Genomic DNA, 12,402 nt, shown 5'->3' with positions numbered 1-12,402 from the left:
GACACCCTAAGTACGACTGTCCCTTTCTCCGTCCAAGCTCAGACAAGCAGACAGGAGCAGATGTAGGGGGAAACTGTCCTAGCATGAGGAGAGCAGATGCAGACTTACAATCCTTTCTTTGACAGAAAGCCCATGCCGGACTAACTTCAGTGATCAGAGAGACCAAGTTTTCCTGACATGCCTCCCTGAAGTACTTACTGTTATACAAGTCTTCCCGCTGCAGTCACTGAGTAGAGGGCCCTAAGTCTCCACAAAACACAGCAGGGGATGGTAGCACCAGAAAGGTCATTTCCTCTGGCAGAAACTAGCGTGAGGAAGTGCTGTTCAATGGGTACAGAGCCAAAGGAAGAGGACCTCGGCTCCTCTGACACATTTGTTTATACAGATGCTTCTGGGGAATCCTAATGTTGTTGAGCGATCTGAACATATGCAGTTGAACTGAAGTTCATAAACACATCAACCTTGTGCTGATAGAATTCCACCCTTTATGACTTTTCCTTTCTGTGCAGTCTCCTGACACGAGGCCCTCTTCTACCACACAAGCCATGTGCTAATTCCACTTTTCTCTGCCTTAGAAAATACTCCTTATACAGTGCTTTACTTAAATCTATCCAGATCACGTCTGATGATGATCCATGACAATCGAGTTTCCTTACTACAGAAACACATGAAATCAGTTGAACACATGAAGACTGAACAGAACTGGTTGACTTGAGTGTTCCTGCATAGCCCTGGGATGCCACACGTGCTCACGCCAGCAGCATTTTCACACCTGCTGCCTCTGTTTTCACAGCAGTGGAAAGCGAAGCACTTGCACAACCCTGGCAAGGCATGATGAAGAATTCTGAAGTCTGGTGAAAAAGCACTTTATCTTCTCTTTAAGTAATCATTACAGAGGGGAGCACAGCTCAATGCAGCCATTACAATTCTAAGAAGGGGAATTAACTTATTGGAAAAGGTTGGGCAGTAACCCAGACACATGACCCCCATATGGAATAAAGCCAGAAGGGGTCATCAACTCTTTTAAACTCCTTGCTTTATGCAATATGAAATCACTTACTGTTGATGCAAAACATGACAGTACTTGCATAGGTTATTCAGGAAAAATCCATTACCTTGACGTGCTACATCCACACAGCTGCAACAGAGCAGTGTGTGAGCACATTCACACCAATTGCACAGCGAATTTCAGAAATGGGAATATAGAAATAGAAATGGGAAGGAAATGGTGAATTGCTGTATATGATCTTTTACATGGTGTGTTATCAGTTGATTTATGTAGCAAGAGTCCCACAGAGTTAGTTCATGATAAATTCATGAGGCATGTGCTTTTGATCGCACAGTGCTCTTCTCATGTCTTGTCGTTTTCAGCTCCCTCTTTACCCGGCTTCCAGAGGCAGTTTTCTATCTCACATGCTAAATGGGTACTACGGATAATAAGGACCAGCCTGCAACAGTTGCCTCTTCTGACATGCTGTGCTCCGGAAGGGAAAAGATGTCTCAAGTCAGAAGTCTGGGAGATGTTAGTGCAAGCAGACCGACTGAGGGGGTTAAGTCTCTGCTAACACACTCAGTGTGTGTCAGAGGGAAGAACTGGCAGTGACCAGTTCTCAATCAGCTGGCCTAAAACAAAGATTTCTGTACTGTATATGTGTAACTACAGCACTCCCAGGCTCACACATACCTTGCTGAAAGGATGGTGTTCCCTGATAAATCGGGTAAGAGGAAAATTCTTTCACGGAAAAGGCAGCACGAGGGAAAACACAGATTTAAAAGGTGCATCACCTTCTGTGCCAGGCCCCAGCCGTCACAAATTCTGCAGTCTGAATTCACCCCGAGCCTATAGCTATACTGCATGAGCATGGCTAGACCTAAGGAGTAGTGGGACAGACTCTTTGAATGGGCACCTTTCAGACCAGCACTGAAAATGAACTGGAGCTCAGTGCAGCATTCCCCAGTTATCTGCCTCAGTTCTGCTCTCCCTGAAGCCAGCAGCCATCCCCGTGAGCACTGCACATGAGCCCATGGAAGCAGGGAAGATAACTTTTCTAAAACCATTTACTGCTTTATAGTTTGCAACTGTTAAAAATCCAGAAACAATGTTCAAAGGCTAGTTTCAGGTGACAAAGGCTTCCTTAGGTTACTTTTTACTGGGAGACCTACTTACTCAAAGAGCCAGGATTGGTTACAGTGGCAGGACAAGAATACCTACCTGACAAAGCAATGCAACCTACAGAGCAGCCCCAGCTGACATCTACAAATCAGAATCTGCTTCTGTACCTTGGCAAACAGTGACCTGTTTGACCACAGGCACTTTTCAGAACAGGCAGAGCACTTACTGACAAAACACACTGGGAAGGAGGACAGAGTCTTGGGAAGATGTTTGGCATTTGAACCAGTTGCAAGTCTGAAGGACTGCGATGAAGGCACGTGGCAGAGTCACAAGGCTGTGACCACCACAAGGTAGGGAGGAATTGCACAAGGAAAGCAAACCAGATATATCACAGAATGACCTAAGTCTTAGTTTATCCATCTGTAAGATTTTACAGCTGGGAAATGCAGAGCAGATAGGACCTGCACGAGCTTAAGACTGCGTGCTAAGCTTGAGCTTTCTTTTCAACAAGAAGAGTTGCTGTACCTCGGACACCTGGTGCACCACAATTTGCACAGGTCCGCTTCTGCTCAGATACTCAGCTCCGATCTACTGGGTGGTGGGAGAGCCCCTGTACTTTTAAACATCCTCACTAACTGTTGCATTTTGGGAGACAAAATAATTAGCATAATTGGCTGATTCAGCCTCTAATAATGAACAATGCACTCATTAACCTAATTAACCCTATCCAGCACAACAACCATCACAAACAACGGTGTGTTGAGCACCTATGTGGCGTACTCCCAGTGTGCTGACCTGAAGGTAACTCCCAGCAGCAGGACCCCCTCCCTTGGGGCGTGCTGCCACCTGGGCAAGTGTCAGCCATGCACTCAGCTTCCTTCAGTGCATTCGCAGGGCAAGAAAGGAGTTCCTCTTCCCACAAGGTTTTGCCTAGAAGGGACTACTGCATTTAATTAAACACTGTGTATCAGCTCCCCCCAGCCACACACACACAAATGCTACTTCTTCACCCTCCTCCTCCCTGGAAGAGTCTCAGGTGGGATTCACTCGCCTGCTTTTGCTGCTGCTTAATTCAGCCAGCCTGGTAAATAATTCAGCAGGCACTCAGCCAACAAACAAACTGGCAGGCAGCACAAATGGCCAGAAAGGGAGATGGGAGAATGAGAGACCAAGAGGGTGCAAATGGGAGAGCGATAGCCTTTGCAGGAGCTCCTTTTCTGCAGGCAAGACTTCAAGCAAGAAGCAGCACGCTCTTCTTCATTCCCTGCAGTCACACTCTTATCCCCTACAGAAGCAGGGAGTCTACTGCTGTGACCTGCTGTCGGCTCTCTGGTTGGGGCCCCGCCAAATGGAGCCCTCTGCCTTTTGCTTAGCTTGTAGGGAGGGCTTTGGTGTACTGCTTCAGCTCTTCCCTTCTGAGAGCTCTCCATAATGGGCAACAGCAGCTCTTGGCTAAAGTTGTGTATGTGGGAGTCTATCAGTGACTCAAGCCTGTTTTCCTCTGTTTTCCCAGTTGTAAAGGAGAAAATTAAATCCTTCCCCCCCAGAGTCTCAGCAGACCCTACAAATAGGAGCAACTCTAGGGGCCTGACAGTTCTGATGAAGCACCAAGCCTTGGCACTTTCAGTCCAGGGGTCACAGAGCACTTTCAATAGCAGGTTCTTCACATTGTCCAGCATTACAGACAGGCAAACATACCCAGGCCATTTGGCTGACCTTCCCAGAACAGCACAGCCCACCAAGCAGGGCTCCTCATTTTGTCAGCTCTGTGCACCACTCATACCCTTTTGGTTACCTGCATAAGCAACTTTGCGGGACTCTCACATCCACACAGGAAGGTAGCTTTGCAGAAGCTTGTTGGAGAGTGGATGCAGCACAGCATTAAACAGAAGCAGTGAAATGTGGCTAGCAAAGACAACGCTTCTAACTTCAGGTTTTATCTGAAGGACCCAGCTCTAGACCAAAGCTGTTACCCACTTTGCTATCCTGTGTGTAAATGTGGCAACAAATGACCAGGACAGGCAGCAGAACAGAGGGAAGCCTGTGCTGATTCTCCCAAGCGCCTGCCCTCTTCTCCGAACTACATTTGTCTGACTGTACATCAGCTTGCTGGGTTGCTTCTTTCACATCAGCATGCAGAAAGTGAGCAGGCAGCAAGCACTAACTTGCAGAGTGTCAGTTCTCAGGCAAGAGATTCCCCACCCCCAGCCAAGCAGAAAGCTACAAGCATTATAGGAATCCGCACCAAAGAGGCTTGCTGCAGTGCCATTTCATCCTGTTAAAGAGTTCCATTCAGCCTCACAGACATTCTGCATGACAGTCAGCCTTTCAGGAGTCCAGCCCCTTAAGCAGAAGTCAGTCACAGAATAAATGAGAAATCCACACTTACAAGCACTGAGGTTTCAGTAACGTTGCTCTTTCCTGCAAGGCGTAAGGTCTTTCATAGCTCAAGGTGTACGGTGCTCCCAGCACAGAGGTTTGGAGTTTCCTCACTCCAGTTTCTGTGCCAGAGGCCATCAATCCTCTACCACTGGAGGAAGCTACCTTGAATACTATAAGCCTGGCAGAGTGTGTGGCAAGGAGGGAAAAAGATACAGGCATTATTCTTTTCCCTATGCCTGCCCTGTATATGAAAGTAGAGAAGGGTTAAAGGTGAGAATGAACAGCTGCTAAGAATGGTCTTAGCATTCAGAGACCTCGGCCCATTAATTCTGGAGTAGTCAGAGCTGCACGTAGCCCCGGAGGGTGCCTGACAGCTCCACTCAGCTCCCTCAGGCATCTGATCCAGAGGTGCTTCACAGGAGAAGGAAAGCAGTTGTTCCTCTAGTATGTTGGCCCTCTGGAACAAAAGTTCACACAGGACTTGAGGAGAACACTACCGGCAGCATAAGTGTACACTACACAGCGCTGGTTGCTAGATGTAGCTGTATCTTTTGTCTTCCAACACAGCCAGAAATCTCTGCAAGATGACACACTGCCCAGAAAGCAGTAATTTTATTTAAGCAATAAAGGCTGTGGGGAGTGGGGGGAGGAAAAAAATTGCAACAGATTTTGGAAGGCTTATCAGGGATGAGAGTCACCTGACACTGCCAGGAGTGAGACTAACTGACCGGGCTCCTATTTGCTTTCCCATTTGATGGTCTGGCCAAAGCAGCTGAATACCATGGGACTGGAACAACGTGGTGCAGCCCAACACGTGCATACTACATTTGGTGTCTAGGCCATCAGTACCCATCTGTGCTACATCTACTACTGACCCATATCTGTTGCCTCCTCTGATCTGTCATTGTGTCAGTTTTATGCAAAACCCATAGTAGAGTACATTGGGCTTAGCTACCACAGTGTAGAAAGGAAAGAGTTTGCCTCTTATTTCTCCTTCCTGTAGTCCTGACTCTCCCAACGTCTAATGACATAAAGTGTCAGAAGAACAAAGTGTTTAAACTGGGAATGAAAATATGCAATCTCATTAAAAGCGGCTCCTGTGCTGCAGCCCCGCACAGTAACAAGTGTGGTACCTGTATTTCAAAAAGCCCCTTAGGGTTCTCTGGAGAGCTGCAGACTCAAAGGCTGTATGCTGGTAAATTCATTTAGTTGTTAATTAAAAATAGGAGTAATGATACTGTTTTTCCATGATGGGCATGAACAGAGTTTCTGTAAAGGAAAATCCCATTTTACTAATCCATTAGAGTTCTCTGACTGCTTCAGTGAATACAATAAACAAAAGACAGTGTCACGAAGCAACAGCCTTACATTAAAAGCCAGCTTCCATAAAAACATTCCAACCAGAACAACACTTTTGTGATGATCCAAGGTAAACACTGTGCTGTTTCGTCTACAGAAACAAACAATAAACCAAAATATTTGTAGTGGGGATTTCTGTGATACTTAAATTTACAATAGTAATGAAGCTTTTATGAATGTTATTTTGAAAATTACTTCTACACACAGAATAACAAAACTGTATTAATACAGTTAGTTTGGTTTTGCTGGTCATCTGAGCATCATATGAAAATATAAATTTGTGAAGTCAATAACTTGGGAAACTCCCATGCACTACAAGGTTTCCAAAATAAAAACCAGACATCCATGCACTTTTGAGAGCCACAGTATTTCTGAAAAGACCTGTCTCTCGAATTGCCAGGATCCCTCTAGGCCATGACTAGCGTGGCAGACACTAGGGCATCGGGTGTTTGGGGTTGCTCACACACAATGTGCTCATTAGGGGAATGCCTACCTCACTCCTGCTGACTCCTTGCTAAAAGACATTTAACCAGTTTGCATGTGAGGATTGTTGCTGAGGTGGTAGTGGAAAGACATGAATTTCAAAGATGACAGAGCACTGTATAAACATCTCTTAGATTATCAGCTCCCTGAATCTATCCTTGGAGCCACGTAATTACATGATAGTTGCCACACTCTGCTAAACAGAAATACCCTTTGCAAGAGTCAAAGACACGCAGGTTGGTTTAGGAACATGTTTCATGCAAACATCCTCTGAGTCTCATTGAAAGGGATGGAAAAAAAAGTAATAGGAAAAAAAAAATAATGGAAGAGTGGCTTTAGTAGGTGTACATATACAGTAACTACAGGAGAAAGAAGCTTTTTCAGGGTATGCAATAGCTAAGCATTTCCTCTACCAAAAAAAAAAAAAAAAGATAAAGAAATAGCACAAAATAGCCACTGCTCAAGGAACAGTTACGCAGTTGTAACTGCTACACTCTGTGCAATTTAAAGAATGAGTGCCCAGAAAGACACCCCAGGAGAAATAGATACCTCCTGCTGGTATGCAAGGAGCCAGGCAGTCCATCAGAAAGCAAAGTGCTCCTGGAAACCAGGCTGCCTCCACACCCCTCACTGAGCCACCACGATGCTATGGTGACTGGCCGTGGCATGGCAAGGTGCTAGCAGCTAGCATCCAGTTACTGACCACCCACAGTGACAGCAGCTTTAAAGGGAAGTGGGGCTAGAGCTGACCGTGTCTGGATACCGTGTTTGGGTTCACACCTGGGCCCACCTCGGGTGAGCAATGAAGGCACGTGAAACCTCCTTACAGTGGTTCACGGCAGGGTCACGCAAACCCCTTCTGGCTCTAGCTCAGGCAGGTTCACATTTCCTGAATCTGGGTGAGATTTTGTTTCAAATACATGTAGGCCCTCCACGCATAACCAACAGCCAAGATCAGCCTGGTTGCAAGACAGATATTCACATGGCTTCCACCCCTAGCCATAAATCCCACCCTGTCACCTGGAGCCGAGCCCGTTCTGCTCCAACCTGCGTTTGGGGGGAAACCTGAACCTGGTTCACGGAAAGTTTGTGAATCCAGCCCATGTTCTGGGTTTGTAGCAAAACCACTAAAGCACACCAAATGCCCTTGGTCTTAAGGTTGATCTGGACCTTGTTGCCAGAGTCATGGTGTCACCTAGTGGTGGCAGCTTGTATGAGCGCGCACAGTACCCACCTCTACTTCCCAAACATCCTCCAAGCAGTGCAGTGTAATTCCAGGTCCAGGGATTAACTTGCTTTGCATCAATTCTTTGAGAGGCAAACCAGCCACGCTATTTCAGCAAAAGCCATTCACATTTAGAAGAGAATTTTTTTTTGCAAAGGGTCCCAAATAAAGGGAAAAACAAGCTCTGCTTATCCTGTCACTTCTACACAACAAGCAAATGAGCTCCTGGGAAAAGGGCAAACCACAGTAACTCTGAGGGACAGCAAGCTGCAGGCTCAGCCACGAACCAGTTTCAAACTCAAGTCATTCTCAGCATAAAACTTGCATCAGCTGAAATATCACTTTTACTCTGCTGTTACCACTACTGCTGAAACATCCCAGTGACAAGACACTAGAGGAAGGAGGACTCAGATTTCACTTCATACTTTGAGCTCTCTTTGCACAGCCATACAAATGCACTCAGTTCTCGAGAAGCAGTTGCTGATTTTTGGATCCCCAACGGATATCCCATTGGCTTCAATTTTCCTAAGTACTGAGCAGCCAAAGGAGCTTCCAAATTTAATGCACAATGCTTGTGAAAAATTGAGCTCCTCGTGTCTCACTTGCAGCATTTCTAAAGGGATTTAGCTCATCATACATCCCATGTCATGGGGCTACGGCAACAGGAATTCCTGCTCCTCAGTGAAGTTGTGAACTGATGTAGCTGCTCTAAAGGCTGCTCTGGTTTTAAGGAACTTTCAGTGAGATTTAAGTTCAAGAGTTTTACCTCTCACCTGAGACAAAAGAGGAACACAAACATGATTGGTTATCCAGGCTCAGCTGATGTGTAGGAACTCAGTCACCATCAGACCTGTTCCCATAGCCTCGGGCACTGCGCTGAGTCACTTTTCCCACAACCTGATAAGAGTGAACATCTCAAAGGAAAGACAACTCTTCACATTGGAAGAAGGATCACAGTATCAGCAAAGAAGTGTGTGTGGGGGAAATAATTTCAGCATTGTCCTGGTAACCAACTGGGTTTTCAGGTTTCTGAGGTCTTTGCAAAGCTTCACCATAGATCAAGCTCAGGTGTTTCCTTAGCAGGTTTGTCTTCTTACCAAGAATTAATCCCTTACTCTGATCTAGTCGGCCTGTCTGCAAACTAATGAGCTTGAAATTACTACACACTTGTTTGCCCCTCTCTGAGCTCTGATCTGTGACACAGCCGCAGCTGTAGCTGGAGTTATTTCTCTCTTCACTGACGGGTTGCAGCCTAAAGGCGAGGCTTGATGCTGAAATTCAAATCTGTTTCCATGTGGGATAAAAGGGAGAAAGAACTTTTTAGAGCCAAGGTTTCATTTAGGATCCATACCTAGACAGCATTTTTTTTTAAAAGCCTTTTAACAGCACAGGCCAGGGCTATCTTCATGGCACAGGATTCCACCTTTGGCACAAACAGCAAGGGGAAGACTATTAACGAGTACTTGCCTGGATTCCAAATGACCACAGGAATTATTCATACTCACTGAGTTCTTTATTGCTGAACTGTTTCTGTGTTTTCTTCTCTTGCACCTGGTTTATTTCCCCATCCTACCACTTGTGTGGTTTACTCTGAGACTTGCCCCTGTGAAGTGTTTAGCCTATGTCTGTGTCTACTGTGAAGGTGAAGCGCAAGGTGAATTACTTGAAGTAAGAGATGAAGTTAAAATAGTGTTATCTAAGGAAGGTTTTATTTGTATATATATATATATATGTACTCATGAATCGTAACCAAACTATGGCACAACTTCCATCTGAGCCTGCAGACTGAGTACCTTTCAAAAAATGGAAAAAAAGCAGCTTTCCAAAAATGTACGTGCACAGACCAACAGAAATGCAGCCACCTCTGGAGCTGAATACAGCTGCTGCTTATCCAACACCGCGTGATAGTGACATGAACCATGGCGTTATCCACAGCAAACCTCTGTTTTTTGGTAAATGCACCATGGGTTTCTGCATGCTTGCTATACGGAAGGAGACTCATATATTTAAAGACTTCACCTGTGACAACAATGCAGAGTCAGCAAGATGCATTTCCTGTATGTCCCTTGGAAGGTCAAAAACGTCCCCAGCTGAATATGCCCGAATACAAACTGCCAGGCTCTTGAGCAATTTCATATCTGATATTCAGGTACCTCACTAGCTCTACCACTTGGTGCCTGCCGTGACAGATATGTCACCACTAAAGGTCACGGCAAGGTTTCCCCTGCCAGTGTTCCTCACCTTACAGGAAAGGCAGATTTGTTTCTCTATTCAATTGTTTGGTTCGTGTGTCCCAGGTACTATCGCTTGTTTCACAGTGCCCTCTACTGCCCAGCCCACACGGCTGTGAGGCTATAGGTAATGTGCCGAGAAATCAGTAGGATCTTTGTGGGGACAGACAGCACTCAGCACCACACAGCTTCGTGTCAGCTCAGAGGCCCCGTGCTAGTGCTGAGATCTGAGTTCAGCATCTGGTCCCTGCCAGAGCTCTAAGTGCGGCGGGCTCAGAAAGCACTGCCACATGCCAGGGATGCACAGCTGATTGATTTTCAGGCCTGCGTTCAGCTTCTGGAGGAACTGTATTTCAGCTCACAACCCACACCTCCCAAAGCTCTTGCCCTGTTCTGATTGCTCCTATCTGGGATAGAACAGACAGCAGACACCCCTTGTACTAGCACTGCTGGGACCCTTCCTTTGCAGCCACAGCTGGCAGCTTTACTCTTCACTGCTACTCAGCCCATGTCATCTGAGTAAAGACTAACTCCCATCTGCCAGGGAAAACAGGAAAGCTGACTTTCATCCTGACCTGGCACAAAACCTGGAACCAGGATTCCTTTTGGTAGTGGGGGTCCTCTGGAAACTGCACTGGAAGTTTCTGTCTAGGTGGTAAGAGATCAGATATTCCAGGTTATATTCCAGGTTTCTACTGGCATACCACCTCTACTGCTTGGCAAAGCTGTTTAGTCAGTCAGGTATCCTAACAGCTCCAAGAATCCCCACCCTTACCAATAATCTTTCTGCCCTGTGTACGGGGAGCAACATGTCCAAGCTGGTACAGGCAGCCAGGCCTGACACTAAGATTAGTTTCTGACCCTCAGTGCCAGAATATAAAGTGTTCAGAATAAAGATGTTCCTACAAATCTGTTACTTACCTAAGTTATCAAAGTTCTTTCAAGCCCCACACCCATAGGTCACTCTGTTAGATCGCTCACTCGTGCACACTTGGCTACCACACATGCACTGCACTGCGCGAGGAACAGCCCTGCAATACGTACAGGATTCACTGTGCAAGTCAGGTGTTGTGAAGCAGTTAAATCTGTGTGCCTAAGAGTAATGCAATGCTCTCTGTAAAGGAAAAGAGTTCACATGTGGGCATGCGAAAACACACAGTTTTCAGCAACAAGCATCTTAAAAAGCTTAGGTGTAATAATTGTAAGCAAGTCTCACACAGAGAAAGGGAACTTCACAATACCAATACAAGATTCTCTCTCTTCTGTTATCCAGAGACAGATTTCTGAGGCATCACTCTGATACCACGACAAGGATGAAATTCCTCAGAGAGCTATAGACTCACCCTTCTCATGTCAGGATCATGGTTACCACCCCATGCATCCACTCCTAAGCAGTACATGCAACTGGGACTGTCTCCTAGATTTGCTACGTTTAGACATTTTTTCCCCATGGCAAAAGCACAATTTGGCCAGGCTTGCCATGGCAATGATGAGACAACTTGCTTAAGAACAGAAGAGGGTACATCCCTCGATGTTCACCTGTCACCAGTGAGGGATTTTTCATTCACAAAGGGGTACGAAAGGTGGTCAGAGTGTATAACAGAAGGTATGGGCACTTATACCCAGATTCCCAATTCCCTTTTGGTTCCCTGGCTTCCCTTGGGAAGAGATACCTGAACTCAGTCAGGTAGGTAACTCTCCTTCAGAGAGCTGCCAGCCGTCGTTGCCATGCACACTGCCAGCATGCGTGACTACTGAGATCACTTCTCTGTGTCACTGTGTCATCCTCCTTGTGCTCTGCAACAGCCTGTTCTGCTCCTTCCTGCCAGGGACGTACAGCCAGGAAGACAACAAGCAAACACAGCTACACAGTGTTCATAAACCTTAACACGAGCATGTTCTCACTTTGCTGCTTCTCTAACAAGTACCAAGGATAACCACAGCAGCACTGACCTTGAGTTGATATGTTAGAATAACAAGACTAACAGAAACACTACCACTGATACTGCATGAAAAACAAAACAAAACAAAACAAAACAAAAAAGCACAAAAGCATCACCTAGAACTACGAAGCTCTAGCAATAAGGCTGCTGCAGTTGCAGTAGCCCATCAGAAACAGTCCCTTTGGGGAGGTCATGTTATTTAATAAACCAGTTGATGCCAGTACTGCATATATCACAGCTCATCTGCTTTTGCCAGCTAAGTAGCTTACCTAATAAATATACTTTGTCATGTTACAAATTTTGCTTCTTTACTATTGCAAACCCCATGACCACCCAAATGCAGAATTATGACAAAAGCAGACACAAAAACAAACAAACAAACCAGACACAACAAATGAGCCCACCACTGACACGGGGTAGGTAACAGCTTGGGGTAGGTCTCCTTCCCAGGAGGCTCGGAAACTGACGCAGCACCCCCAAACTTGATTTCAATCTGCTTTCACTAACAAGGTTGGCAGAGAGCCTTTATCTAGAAACAATCCCACGTTTTTTCCTTGAGCATGCCACATGCTGCCCAACCTATTTTAGTCCTGGTACATGACAAGCAGAAATGCCGCGTCGTAATACCGGGCAGCACAGGGTGATCTTTTTCATAAGGTCAGACAG

At 45.9% G+C, this 12,402-nt stretch overlaps 1 long non-coding RNA gene across 2 annotated transcripts in view; it reads right to left on the bottom strand.

Moving 5' to 3' along the window:
• LOC137841486 (uncharacterized) overlaps nt 1-12,402 on the bottom strand; it is a 37,040-nt gene that overhangs the window by 22,073 nt on the left and 2,565 nt on the right. The window contains exon 1 of one of the 2 annotated variants that reach the window (XR_011088633.1): nt 7,572-8,590. The exons of the other annotated variant lie outside the window; for it this stretch is intronic. This is a non-coding gene — a long non-coding RNA (uncharacterized lncRNA). Of the gene's footprint in view, nt 1-7,571; nt 8,591-12,402 lie in introns of those variants that run through there. 2 annotated transcript variants of the gene reach the window in all.

This window comes from Anas acuta, chromosome 17 (genome assembly GCF_963932015.1).
Source record: "Anas acuta chromosome 17, bAnaAcu1.1, whole genome shotgun sequence".
NCBI lineage: Eukaryota > Metazoa > Chordata > Aves > Anseriformes > Anatidae > Anas > Anas acuta.
The sequence above is the reverse complement of the archived record's forward strand: the minus strand, read 5'-3'. Positions and strand labels throughout refer to the sequence as shown.